Here is a 13,002-nt window from a genome sequence, read left to right as displayed (position 1 = left end):
AATATGAGATATGTGTACACATATCTGTAATTCAGAATTTGCATTTATTTGTTGGGTTTTTTTGTCTTGCTTTTTGTCGTCATTGTTGTTTTAAGAGAAGGGCTTGTCAGAGCTGGACTTGAACTCCTGGGCTCAAATGATCTTCCCACCTCAGCCTCTGGAGTAGCTGGGACTACAGGCACAGACCACCACACCTGCCTTAGACTTCGTATTGTTTTTGAAAATTTCAATGGCTTCAAACTCCTCTTGTGTCCAGGAAGGCCTTGCCTCTGTACCTATACTCAGGATCCTATGATTGACCTAAAGGGAGATGATAGAGGGAAGGTCATTTTTACCATATGTAGAATCTTATGTGCCAGGCTTGGTCAGGCTTATACTCCCCCAGCTGGATTATAAAGGAGTGAAACGAGTCCCCGACACGAAAAACTATGCATCCTTTCAATAGGGCCTTTTTCAGTACCTTTAGCCTGATTATTGTATATTCACATTTATGAAAACATCTTGAGTTAATGCGGCCCCTTAGTCCCTTCCTGCTTTGGCTATTTTCTTCCATCAGTGAAGGAAAGAGCCATTTTGTGACAACCAAAGAACAAAACCAAAACAAAACAAAAATTACATCTGGAAAACATCCTAATGTGAAGAAATACACATTGAGGATCTGGAAAAAAAAAATGACCCTTAAAAAAGAAACACCACGTGCCATTTCTATCCTATTTTAGGCCAAAGACCATTATGACAAAATTCAAAGGGCAAACTTTTTTTGGAATGTCATGGGAGCCTGAAAAGGGAGCCAATTCCTGACCTTTATGTCATTACAGGGGCAGGTTTCCATTTGCAAAACCAAGTGTCCAACTGAGGACATGAGTCATGTTGTAAGAGAAAATGATCATACTTTGAATAGGCCACAGTTTGGTGACTGAAGAGGGACGGCAGGCAGAACAAATCACCTCTCCTCCCTTCAGAGAAACACTGTTTTTTGCTGCCTCCAGGCTGGCCAAGTGGACCTCCCGGGGTGGGAGCCCCCAGTGAGGAGTCAGAACATCTCAGCGCTAACCAGCTAATCCATTCGTTTGGTTTCCTAATTTGTGAAATTAGAGACATTGATGTTACATCACAGGGTTGTTCTGTGGTTTAAATGAGACCATGGTTGTAAAAGTTGTTGAAAACTGCAAAAATCCACAGAGATATAAGGCACTATCACTTGGACTAAAGTATCGTGATGACTATCCTCAACTGGACCTGGAACTTCAACTTGAGGAACAGCAGACTTTAGGTATCAAAGAAAAAGGGTTGTGCAGAAGAGAAGTGGTAGAAAAGGGCCGGGCGCGGTGGCTCATGCCTGTAATCCCAGCACTTTGGGAGGCCAAGGCGGGCGGATCACGAGGTCAGGATATCCAGACCACGGTGAAACCCCGTCTCTATTAAAAATACAAAAAATTAGCCGGGCGCGGTGACGGGCACCTGTAGTCCCAGCTACTCGGGAGGCTGAGGCAGGAGAATGGCGTGAACCTGGGAGGCGGAGCTTGCAGTGAGCCAAGATCGCGCCACTGCACTCCAGCCTGGGCGACGCAGCAAGACTCCGTCTCAAAAAAAAAAAAAAAAAAAAAAAAGAAAAAAGAAAAAAAGAAAAAAAAAGAAGTGGTAGAAAAGGAAACAGCAGCAGTCAGCTGGCTGGAGGAAGCAAGGGATCGCCAGCTGTGGCAGAATGTACTGCAGGTGTCAGAGCATAGTCAATAATCCAATTACTTCTTCTTTTTCTTTTCTTTTTTCGCTTTTTTTTTTTTTTTTTTTTTGAGATAGAATTTCACTCTTCTTGCCCAGGCTATAGTACAGTAGCATGATCTTGGCTCACTGCAACCTCTGTCTCCTGGGTTCAAGTGATTCTCCTGTCTCAGCCTTCTGAGTAGCTGGAATTACAGGCACCCGCCACCACGCCCGGTTAATTTGTTTGTATTTTTAGTAGAGCCGGAGTTTTACCATGTTGGTCAGGCTGGTCTCGAACTCCTGACCTCAGGCAATCCACTCACCTCAGCATATCAAAGTGCAGGGATTACAGGAGCAAGTCACCGTGACTGGCACTTTTTCTTACTGGCATTCTTTTCTTCTCTTTTTCTGCATCTCCTAAGTGGGCCCCCAATTTGAGGACACTACCTGAAGTATGGTTTGTACTACCTATACTTGCTACATTGAGAAAGATCTGCTTTGAAAAGAAGTTATTTGGATTCCTGTTTGTTCACATGCTAGATTAGCCAGTTTGAAACAACTCCTTCTCCATGGTACCAACTCCACTTTCCCAAATCCTCCCCCGACAAACAAACCAAAATGTGCAACAGTTTGCTTCTAATATACAATTTAAGAATGGATTTCTTAGACCAATATTCTGCAGGCGGAGAAGGTGAGCTTTAGATTTGGCTGTTCTGTGACTGCTACTATCATGTTATTTACCTCACAGGGAAGAAATTTGATAGGAATAACACAAGACTGTGGTCATATTTGACCTTTTTCTGTGTCTGGCCGTATAAACCGATCTAGTTATTTATTGCTGTGTGACAAATCATTCCAAAATATAGTGGCCTGAAACAACAGCAGTGAGTCAGGAATTGGGAAGGCCTCTGCTAGACAGTTCTGGCTCACGGTCTCTCCTCAGTCAGATGGTGGCTGGACATGGAACAGCAGGGTTTGGAGGAGCTGGGGGCTGGCCAGGCATCTTCCTCTTTCTCATCTTCTCAGTTCTCTCTATGTGATCATAGAGAGGTAGCTTGGGCTTCCTCCTAGCATGGTAGTCTCAGGATAGTCAGACTGCTTGCATGGCAGCTGCTAGCTTCAAGAGTTAGTATTCCAGCCAGTAAGGTAGAAGCTGAATGTTCTTTTATGATCTAGCCTTAGAAATCACATTCTCTATTGATTGAGAAAGCCACAGTTTTGAGGGGAGAGAAAATAAACCCCCATCTCTCAATGTATCAGAGTCACTTTATTGAAAGATCATGTGGGGTGGGAGTTATTACTGAGGGCATCTTTGGGAAAATATAATCTGCCAATCTGCCATATGGACGGGCTGTAAGTAGTTAAAGGTTAAATTGCAGAAAGTTAGTATTTATCCCTGATATGGATACTTACATAAAATCTCTCCTTAATCTCCAGATAGCAACTTTTTTGTTTTTTTTTAACTTATTTGTTTATTTTTAAATTTTTATGGGTACACAGTAGGTGTGTATATTTAGGGGATACATGAGATATTTTGATAGAGGCACATAATAAATAATAATTACATCAAGGTTAATTGGGGTATCCTCCAGAGAGTAACTTCTAATGTGGTAAAACAGGCAACTATTCTGATGCCTCTCCCCTACCTCCCCTTTGTATCTTAATGACTTAACACCTGTTAAACTTCCTAAAAATCTCAGGCATCCACTTGTGTTCTGCCACATGCTACTGTCCCTCAGAGAAGGATCGTGCCATGGACATACACCTGCAGCTCCCCGAGTTCCTCATGACTTTCACTGGCAGCTGCACCGGATACAGTGATCGGCACTCAGCATCGTCTCAACCCCTTTTTGCTGCCTTCCTTACTGGAGCTGGGAAGCTGAAAACTGCACTGCCCAGAATCCCCTGCAACTAGGATTCCATGTGTGAGTTGGGGTCTCTGTCAAATGCACTTGCACAAGATTGAAGGTAGAAGCGAGGGCAAGGCTTGTGTGTATGAGTTTCAGATGGCTGCTGTAACAAATTGCCACAATTTTACTGGCTTAAAGTGAAAATGACACATATTTACAGTTCTGGAGGACAGAAGTCTAAAATGGGTCTCACTGGACTAAAATCAAAGTGTTGGCAGGTATGGAGGTTCGAGGAGAAAATCTATTTCCCTGCCCTTTCTAGCTTCTAGAGGTCACCTGCATTCCTTCCCTTGTGGCTCCTTCCTCTATCTTCAAAGTTAGCAATGTTCCATCTCCCTGATCTTCTTCCATAGTCTCATTCCCTCTGACACAGCAGGAGAAGGTTCTCTGTTTTTAAGGACAAATAGAATTAGGTTGGGCCCAACTGGGTAATCCGGGATACTGTCAAGTCCTTGACTTAATCACATCTACGAAGTCCCTTTTGCTATGTAGGGTGACATAGTCACAGGTTCCAGGCATTAGGACATGGACATCTTTGGGGGTTGGATGCGCATTATTTTGCTTACCATAGCAGACTTCTGCTTCTTCTATTGTCACTGCTGGCAGCCACCTTCATGGAGTATCTGCTTTTTCTGTAGTGGCTTCCTGGCTGGCTTTTTCCTGACCATGCTAGTGGTAGTCTCATTCTGGAGCCAGTAGCTTCTCAAATCAGTGCATAGCTTCTTTTGTTTTTGGAGATGGAGTCTCAATTTGTTGCCCAGGCTGGAGTGCAGTGGTATGATCTCTGCTCACTGCAACCTCTGCCTCCCAGGTTCAAATGATTCTCCTACTTCAGCCTCCCTAGTAGCTGGGATTACAGGCGTATACCACCGTGCCCAGTTAATTTTTGTATTTTTAGTAGAGATGAGGCTTCACCATGTTGGCCAGACTGGTCTCAAACCCCTGACCTCCAATGATCCACCTGCCTCGTCCTCCCCAAGTGCTGGGATTACAGGTGTAAGCCACCGTGCCCAGCCAGTGCACAGCTTCTTGAGTATAGGTTACACAGTGGCTCCAGTAGCCCTGTTTTACAATGTACTTTTCTTAGGTGTTCCAATAAGCTCTACCTAGAGTGTGTTTCCTTATCCTTCAACTTAGAGAGTGTTTAGTTGGCCTTCCTGGCCCAACCATCCTGTAACCCATTTTATTTTAGATCCTTTCTGCTGAGTAGACTCTAATCTCTGCAACTGAGCCCTGATGAATGTTGGATCACCTGTGGGTGTCCATCACCTCAGCTTCATCTCTCTTTTTTTATAAGCTCCACTTATTTCTCAGGATGAAGCATCACTGAGAAAACTCTAGGTTAGATGAGAACTTGGGAGGATACAGATCAAAATGGCTAAAATGGTGCCAATAACCTTATAAACTAAAAGTATGGCACTGCAATTCAAGGGTTACAGCTGGTAGTTATCTTGGAATCTTCACATAGGATAGGTTAACCTTGAACCTCTGCATATCAGCAGGGCACCTTGTGTGAGTATACATTAATTGGAAGGTAGACTGTCACAGCTAAGGCCAAGGCCAAGTCATTCCAGGACTTCATATGTAGCAAAAAGTAGAGAAATCAAATGTCATACTGGGATTGACCTCTTGGGAGTTGCACTAGCTCCAGGGGCTCCAGGAAACTGTCACTTTGAATTTATTTCTCCTAGTAGGAGGAGGAAAATCACGGGTGCTTTTAGTGTTTCTCTGCCTTGCTTTTGTATTTCTCAGGTACTCTCCCCACTTTTCTGCCCTTGCCTTCCTTCCAAGAGCTCACCTGGAAGCCAAGGTCAGAAGGAGACAAGCTTGAAGAGAATGGAGTCATTGTTTCTTCATTTCATATCCAAAACAATTTGTTTGAGAAGGAAGAGATCACTTCCAGGGGTAGAGGTAAAGGCCAATAACATTAAACCCAAAAGTTAAGAGGCAAATACAAGAAAGAATTAAAAGACACTGTTGTTTTTCTGTACATAAAGTTGGTTTTCGGTATGGTCGTTGGCCAACCTTGTTCTAGTATCATCATCATTAATAGTAGCCTTGTTTCACAATTGTTCTTATCTGACCTTCCTTGCAAGACATGCCTTTTGACTGTCCCTAACTTTCCTACCTTCAGTCTTGATCTTAAATCTAGGTTCACAGGCAGTTAGTTAATAGTTGATACCTATCATCAGGTAGGCAGCATGCAAGTCCCAAGGATATAGGAACAAACAAAACAGATCCTCTGTGCCTTCAGGGAGCTCACAGTCTTCCCAGTCTTTTTGTCTGGTAACTATTCCCTTTTCCTTTCAGTTTACCTGTAATCTTAGAATAGGCACATGAATGAAATCTTCATTGACTACTCCAACCACAGCCTTCTTCCTCTGACCTCTCATAGTCCTTTTCTCTAGGGTGACTATGTGATTGCAACACTTCTGAGTGAAAGGTGGTGCTATTAATAATTATGCTGCAACAACAGGTGTCTATGGGGCAAACCAGGACATCCAGTCACCCACAGCACACTATCCAACTCAACTGTGCTCCTCCTACTTCTCCACCAGACTGTGCTCCCTAGAAGGTATAATTAATATCTTACACTTTTTCTTGAGGGCTTCACTCTGTCACCTAGGCTGCAGTACAGTGGCATTATCTCTGCTCACTGCAGCCTCGACCTTCCAGGCTCAAGTGATCCTCCCACCTCAGCTTCCAGAGTAGCTGAGACTACAAGCATGCGCCACCAAGTCTGGCTAATTTTCCCTTCCCTCCCCTCCCCTCCTCTTCTCTCCCCTCCCCTCCTCTTCTCTCCCCTCCCCTTCCCTTCCCTTCCCTTTCTGAGATGGGGTTTCACCATGTTACTCAGGCTGGTCTCAAACTCCTGGATTCAAGTGATCTTCCCACCTTAGCCTCCTAAAATGCTAGGATTACAAGTGTGCGCCACCGCACCCGGCCAATATATTATACTTTTATGTTGAATGAGATGTCTAACTTTGTCCAGACCTTAGAATAATAATTGCCCAGTAAGCACATGCTTAAATTGAAACAAAAGTGGGATTCTCCTAAATTATGTAACACTACAGACTTGAACTTAAAATCCACCTCAGAATTAAAAATGATTGCAAATCAGTTTTAGAATGCTAAACGATGTAAAAAATACTTCCTTTGAGACTCCTCTCTCCTTGGTCTGGTAGAGAACTCATTTTGATCTAATGGAACACAACATAGAAATATTGCACCTCATTTGCTTTCACTGTTGAAAAAAAATCTAATTTCCCTTTTAATTAATGTAATGAACTTGTGAAAACATTCATCCCCTCCACACAGCACTCATCAGTTCATGTAAACAGTGCACAATAAAATAAATTGGAGCAGCTTCTTTTCTTCATAGTGTTCCGGGTTTCCTTTGAGGGAATTAAATCCAGCACAGGGCCATGTGTAAATGATCTTTTTTCTAGATAGCCTGCTGCACTCAGGAAAACATTGATTATTTTTAGGGAATGTTTCCAACCTAAGTGAGATGAGTTTACTGTGACCAAAAAGCAAAACAAAACAAGACAAAAACCTGGACCGTGAACCTACAGAAGAAGTTGGTGGCTGCAGAAAGGAGACACAGAAGAGGGAAGAGGACATGTGAGGGTTTCATGCTTAATTCTCTGGAGATACATGATGCATTGAGTGATTTTGTTCAATTGAATCAACTTGAAGGCTTCCATATGCATAACAGTGAGATTCTCGTTTTCAGGGGAAAAATGTCGTTTCAAGAAACTGCCTATAAGTAAATGAAATGAAGAAACAAAGCTAAAAGAAGGGCTCCTTCCAGATGAAAAGGCATATACTCATGATCATTCTCCTTTTCTGAACAGATCTTTCTAATAATCACATTGCAGGGTGTTTACATGACAACTGCTTTATGACACCATTCTACACCTAGGTTTGCCTTTGGGGAGCCAATTATGAGCGACTGGGCTATCTGTACCTCCTCTCCCCACCCCCACCCCAATTCCCTTGCTCCATTGTCTGTTTTCAGCTGGTATTCTTTTCTGGTTGAATGGCCACAAACACAAGCTGTCTATCTCTCCCAGCTCATGGAGCTCAGCTTGGCAGATGAAAATAACCCTGTTTAAGGAGCTGTTCACAAGCACGAGGCCCTGCTCACAGGACCACCAGTGCAGGAAGCCCACGTAGAAAGTCAAATCTGCCATTGCCCTGAGGAGCACCCATTGTGTAAATAAAATGGACTTTCACTTCTATCACCACTTCCTCCCAAGAAAAGCAAGGAACTGTTTTTAGACTTCTGACTTCTTTTCAGAATGAAAACAGATAATCTATTGAATGCAATAAATGATTAAATAAAACTCTGGTTTGCAAACCCTTCAACCCAAGGGACTGTTGTATGTACAATTCAGCTATTTAATATAAAATCTGAAATCTGTGCTATTCACCCTGCACAGTTGCCTTTGTCTATATTTTAGTCTCTTGACAGAGGGGTGAACCAATAATCTGTGAATTAACACAAAATGTAACAGAGAAGTGTCTTGGTAATACTTACAAGTGGGCATGTGGTTGATATAACAGTTGGGCTGTGGGGTTTTATCATAATAGGGGTGTTTCCACTTTAGTGACCTCATATTTAGAGAAGGACACTTGGCAGTCATTAGCAGGGCCCCAGGTCAATGGGTATCAATACGAAAGAGCAGAATTTTTATGCGCGTTTAGCTAACAAGACCCACAGATATAAATACCTCCCTCCACCCACCCCCAGCCTCCTTGGCTTCTCCAGGTCAACCTTGGGTGGGTCCCTTGTCTGCTGGAAATAACTTCACTTTGCAGTTAACAAAAGGAAGGAGAGCCATTTCTGGAATTGTGTTTGGGTAATCAGAATTCTATGCAAGTCCCTAGTGCATGCTTTTGGTTTTCCTTCTCTCTAGCTTGGTATTTCTTTATATTTATACTAAGGATAAAATATTCAAAGAGAAATCTCACATTAGAGTGTCAGAGGAAGAGGGAAGCAACAGCAACTGGGGGGTCCTTTGGAAAAGCAACATGTGCAGTATGTTTTTACTAAACAGATTCTCCAATGTTCAAGTTTTCAAATGTTTGGATGCAGTAAATTTTTGGACAGGCAGATGCATTACCTTCCTGGGGAAAAGACACAATTTGACACTATTGTAACTGAAGGGGAAGCTGAGCACAGAAAGCTAATCCTGAGTGCTGGGAGATGGAGGCTTCAGATAGGGGACTTCCTCAAGCCGCTGTTTCCCTAAGTTGGCACATCCCTGCAGTTTGTTCCTACAGAAGGATAACTACTGATGCTTCCTAATTAACCACTGGAGAATAGCCTTGATGGTGCTGGTTCTCGGAGAGTTCATGGCTGACATCCCCTGCTGTGACAGCAGCTAAAATACAATTTGATGAAGGTAGATGGTGTGAGTGGGCAAGCTCAGAGGCTGGTCCAAAATGGCTGGAGGAGCAAGGGGAAGAGGGGAATTGAATGAGTGGGAATACCCGGGCAGGGGAGGGAAGGAGGTGGGTACACTCTTAGAGCAAGATAGACCCGATAGAAAACAAAAGGGAAGAAATGATTGTGTGTCAGGTAACAATCGGGCAGACGCTCACACAGGATGCCCCCAGTCCCGTAGAGATGGCCAAGTACAATTTCTTCAGAATGGGGGCAGTGATTAGTCACAATCCTAGATCTTCTACCAAGTGTGTGGACATAAGAGGGTAAGAAGTGGGGAGCAGGGAGGAAACAGCTCCAACATTTATTTTAAGACAGTCACAACTGTTTTCCCAGATCAAAAGCTTGAACATTTTTCCTCAGTCACTCAAGCAACATGTAGGTATCTCCAAGACAAGGACCTGGGAGCCTACCAATCTCACTCTGTGCCACCCCCATCCCAGCAGAATTAGCCCGATTCTCCTGCTTTTCCACTTGCTCTCCAGGGAGCTGTCACTTCTCACAGCACCTCTGCCACCTTAACACCTGATGACTTCTGCTTACCTAATTTCAAAATGCACCTACTCCCTTCGAACGTGAGGGGTCTCTATCTGCTGCCCACTGCCCTGTGAGAGGGAGCTAGAAGGTCATCGTCTCCGGCAAGAGAGCTGCACATGCTCCCCTTGGCCAGCCCCCTCCCACGCCACGGATACCTGCTAGGGTGCTCCTGTCCTCAGGTGCATCCCCTCCCCCCATCTTTCCAGACACAGGTCGGCATCGAAGCAACACATTTTTTCCTTTCTTGCCCCTCTTCCCAATTCTCATCCTCCCATTCCACCTGGCCAATTTGGAATTCACACACGGTGAGGAAGGAGCTGGTTCACAGTCCAGCTCAATCGGGCAGCCCGGGGGCAAGTGAAGACCCTTGAGACTGCTATCAGCCCTGAGCCGGATTCCCCATAGGCTCTGCGAATGCCGAAGTCGTTCCGTGCCAGGGGGCCACCCAGGACTCCCATCTGGGGGCGCTCGCACACATACCCCTCCCTGACTCCCAGGGCCCGGCGCTTCCTCGCCCCAGAAATGTCCCAACGCCGGGCAATGCTGTGGGCCCCTCTAACCTTGGCCCGTTCCTCCACTCTCCAGGGCATCCTTCAGCTCTGCTTGCAAAAAGTGCGCGTGCCCCTTTCGCTTAGCAACTTCCCGACTGTACCCTGCGGGCTTCAGATGCCCGAACCCACCAGGGTGGTGGAAGCCGAGGACGCTCCAGTTTCAACAGCTGCTTAGCACGCAACGCTCATTCAAGTCGAGGACACCCCTCCCCACACAGACCTCACCGGGTTGTAAGCAAAATCAGAAGCTAAAAAGGAGAAATGAAAAGGTGAACCTACCTAACGACGACGGCTCCTTGTCATGTCAGGGGCACACTCAGGGTTCTCTGGCATGGCATATAAAAGCCTCCGCACCAATGCAACGCCCGGAGCTGCCCGCACCTCCGGCTTTGCAGACAGCCTGAGCTCGCTCACTTGGGTGAAGGGGACCCCGGGAGGCAGTCGGGTGGACGCGAGCTGTCCGCAGCGCCGGCTGCCCTGCCGCGTCCGCTCGCAGCAGCTGCGGCGCGCGGGCTGAAGTTGCGGGGCTGGCGGGCGAGAGGGTGGCGGAGCGCGGAGCGAGAGCGGCGGAGCGGGCTGAGGGGCGGGAGCCGTGAGGAGGGGGAGGCGCGGCGCGGGGGCCCGCGGCGTCACTTGTGCTGGGAAGGGAGGGGAGGGCGGGTGGAGACAGCTGCTTGACAGCTACTTCAGCCCAACTCCAGGAGGCTGCGCTTCGGTGCCTGCTTCCAGCTGATCGCCGGCACGCCAGGCTTCTTTGCAAGAGCTGGCGCGGCAGCTTTGGAGTGATCCGTGGAATTGCGCCGGGGAGCGAGCCCGGTGGATCGAGCGCGCTGGAGGGAGACGGCAGAGTAAAGGAGCCGACGCAAGGAAAGGCCCTTTCAGCTAACGTTTTGGGATATTTTATACAGGCTGGGCTGTGCACTGAAAAAAATGAGGCGGTAGTGTGTGGGGTGGGGGAGGTGTGGGGGTGAGGTTGGTTGCCCACGGCAAGCGTTGTGCTGGAAAGCCCCGCTGGGGAGGGCTGCTTCGTAGGGCATTCTCTCTAGCGGGGCTGCTTTGGACACAGCTCTCATAAAGATGGCAGAAGCAGAATTGTTTTTTATTTTGTTCTGGTGGATTTGAATTATAAAGGTTTCCTTTGGGAAAAGCATCGGTCTGCCTGATAGACAGCCATTCACAAAAAAGGGCCTTTTGGAGTGGAAACTGTATGGAACTGGGAGTCGACAAGGGCCCAGGGACAAGGCCCTGACTCAGTCTCCATCCTTACACAGGGATTCCCTGCTGTGCCTCAGTTTCCTCATCTGTTAAGTGATCATAATGAATAAATTGTGTATTTAGAATATGTGAACTAGAAAATACCACAAGACACACCCACTACCTCCCACACCACTTGAGATTCAGTCACCTTGTGAAAGGATCAGTAAGAATCAGTGAGCTGAGACGTTAACCGAAAGGGAACATCCTAGCAGACGTGTCAACATGGGAAACACCCACAACCAGTCATAGTCTGGGCACTGCATCCTTGGGCTGAAATACCAAGCAGCCAGAACCATCGCCTGATAAACTGTGTCATAATCCACCTAGGAATACAACAGAAAGGGCAAAGTCGACTTGATGCTCAGCAAGAATGCCCAAGTGCATGCCTTGGTCACCATGTCTCTGCCTTAGACCGTGAAGAGTGGCCTGAGCAGTTCCTTGACAGCCTGAGCCCTCATTACAGCTTCTACCCTTCTTCCAACCTACAAAATAGTTTCTGACAGCACTTAGTCTCCTCATGTAGGCATTCCTTTGGAGGAGAAAATGTGTTGACCACATGGCATGTATATGTCAGGCAGCCTAGTGAGTTATTTTTCATATGTTTTTAATATTGGGATTCTGGTCAACACATGAGTCTCTGGTGAGTTTCGTTGACTTGAGTCTGTCCTTACACTGCTGAACACTACAGTTTATCAGCTATCTTATATTATAGGCTCCAGAGCAGATATTTTACAAGCATTGTATCCTTTATTCCTGATTATAATCCTCCGGTGGGTGTTATCGTGCCCATTTTATAGATGGGAAAACCAAGATTCAAGAGACTTCACATGACTTGTCCAAGATGACACAGGTTAACCAACTTTAGATACACATTCGAAACCTGGGTTTGGACACCCACAAACATGGGCTATGGTGATACTAACCTGTCCCAGATCCTCACCCTTCAGAGGACACAACTAAGCCGTGTCTGGACTCCTGAGCTGCAGAAACGGTGAGATCATAGACATGTGTTGCTTTAAACGACTGTGAGAAGGGGTTATGCAGCAAGAGATAATGAAAATATCTACACCACAGAAACAATCATCTTTAAAAATATGCACTGTATTGTGGTCACTGTGGTGCTTGAAACCCTGCATTGGTTCCCAATTTGGAGTACAGAGCAAAAGCCAAACTCCACACCAATGCTTACCAAGCCCCTGCCAGTCCCTCCAGCCTCACTCATGCCTCTCTCTTCTCTCTCCTCTCAGTTCCTTATACACTCCAGGCCACTTCTCAGAGAGGCCTTCCCTGACCACATCTTTAAGTATATCCTTCCCCCACCAGTTATTCTCTTTCTTAATGCTCTGTGTTTTTTTATAGCACCAACTGTAAATTGTAAAAACTTTATTTGCCTCTTTGTTTATTTCTTGTCTTACTAGAGTGTGAGCTCATAGGGCAGGGACCAACTCTGTCTGATATACGGTGTCCCCAGTACAGAGGAGGAGCTCCATAGCTAGATACTGAACGAAAGATGGATCACCCAGTCATTCTGAAGTACCCCTTCACTCTTACATTGATCCTTTTATTTCCCTTGCTAACCTCACCCTGAAAC

The 13,002-nt window shown here is 45.9% G+C and overlaps 1 protein-coding gene and 1 long non-coding RNA gene across 2 annotated transcripts in view; one reads left to right on the top strand and one right to left on the bottom strand.

The window, feature by feature from the left end:
- RIPOR2 (RHO family interacting cell polarization regulator 2) overlaps positions 1–13,002 on the bottom strand; it is a 238,468-nt gene that overhangs the window by 87,530 nt on the left and 137,936 nt on the right.
- LOC144340556 (uncharacterized) overlaps positions 12,268–13,002 on the top strand; it is a 9,637-nt gene continuing 8,902 nt past the window's right edge. Inside the window, exon 1 of the long non-coding RNA XR_013416804.1 lies at positions 12,268–12,402. This is a non-coding gene — a long non-coding RNA (uncharacterized LOC144340556). The remainder of the gene's footprint in view (positions 12,403–13,002) is intronic.

The sequence above is a fragment of the Macaca mulatta genome, chromosome 4 (assembly GCF_049350105.2).
Source record: "Macaca mulatta isolate MMU2019108-1 chromosome 4, T2T-MMU8v2.0, whole genome shotgun sequence".
Taxonomy (NCBI): domain Eukaryota; kingdom Metazoa; phylum Chordata; class Mammalia; order Primates; family Cercopithecidae; genus Macaca; species Macaca mulatta.
The sequence above is the reverse complement of the archived record's forward strand: the minus strand, read 5'-3'. Positions and strand labels throughout refer to the sequence as shown.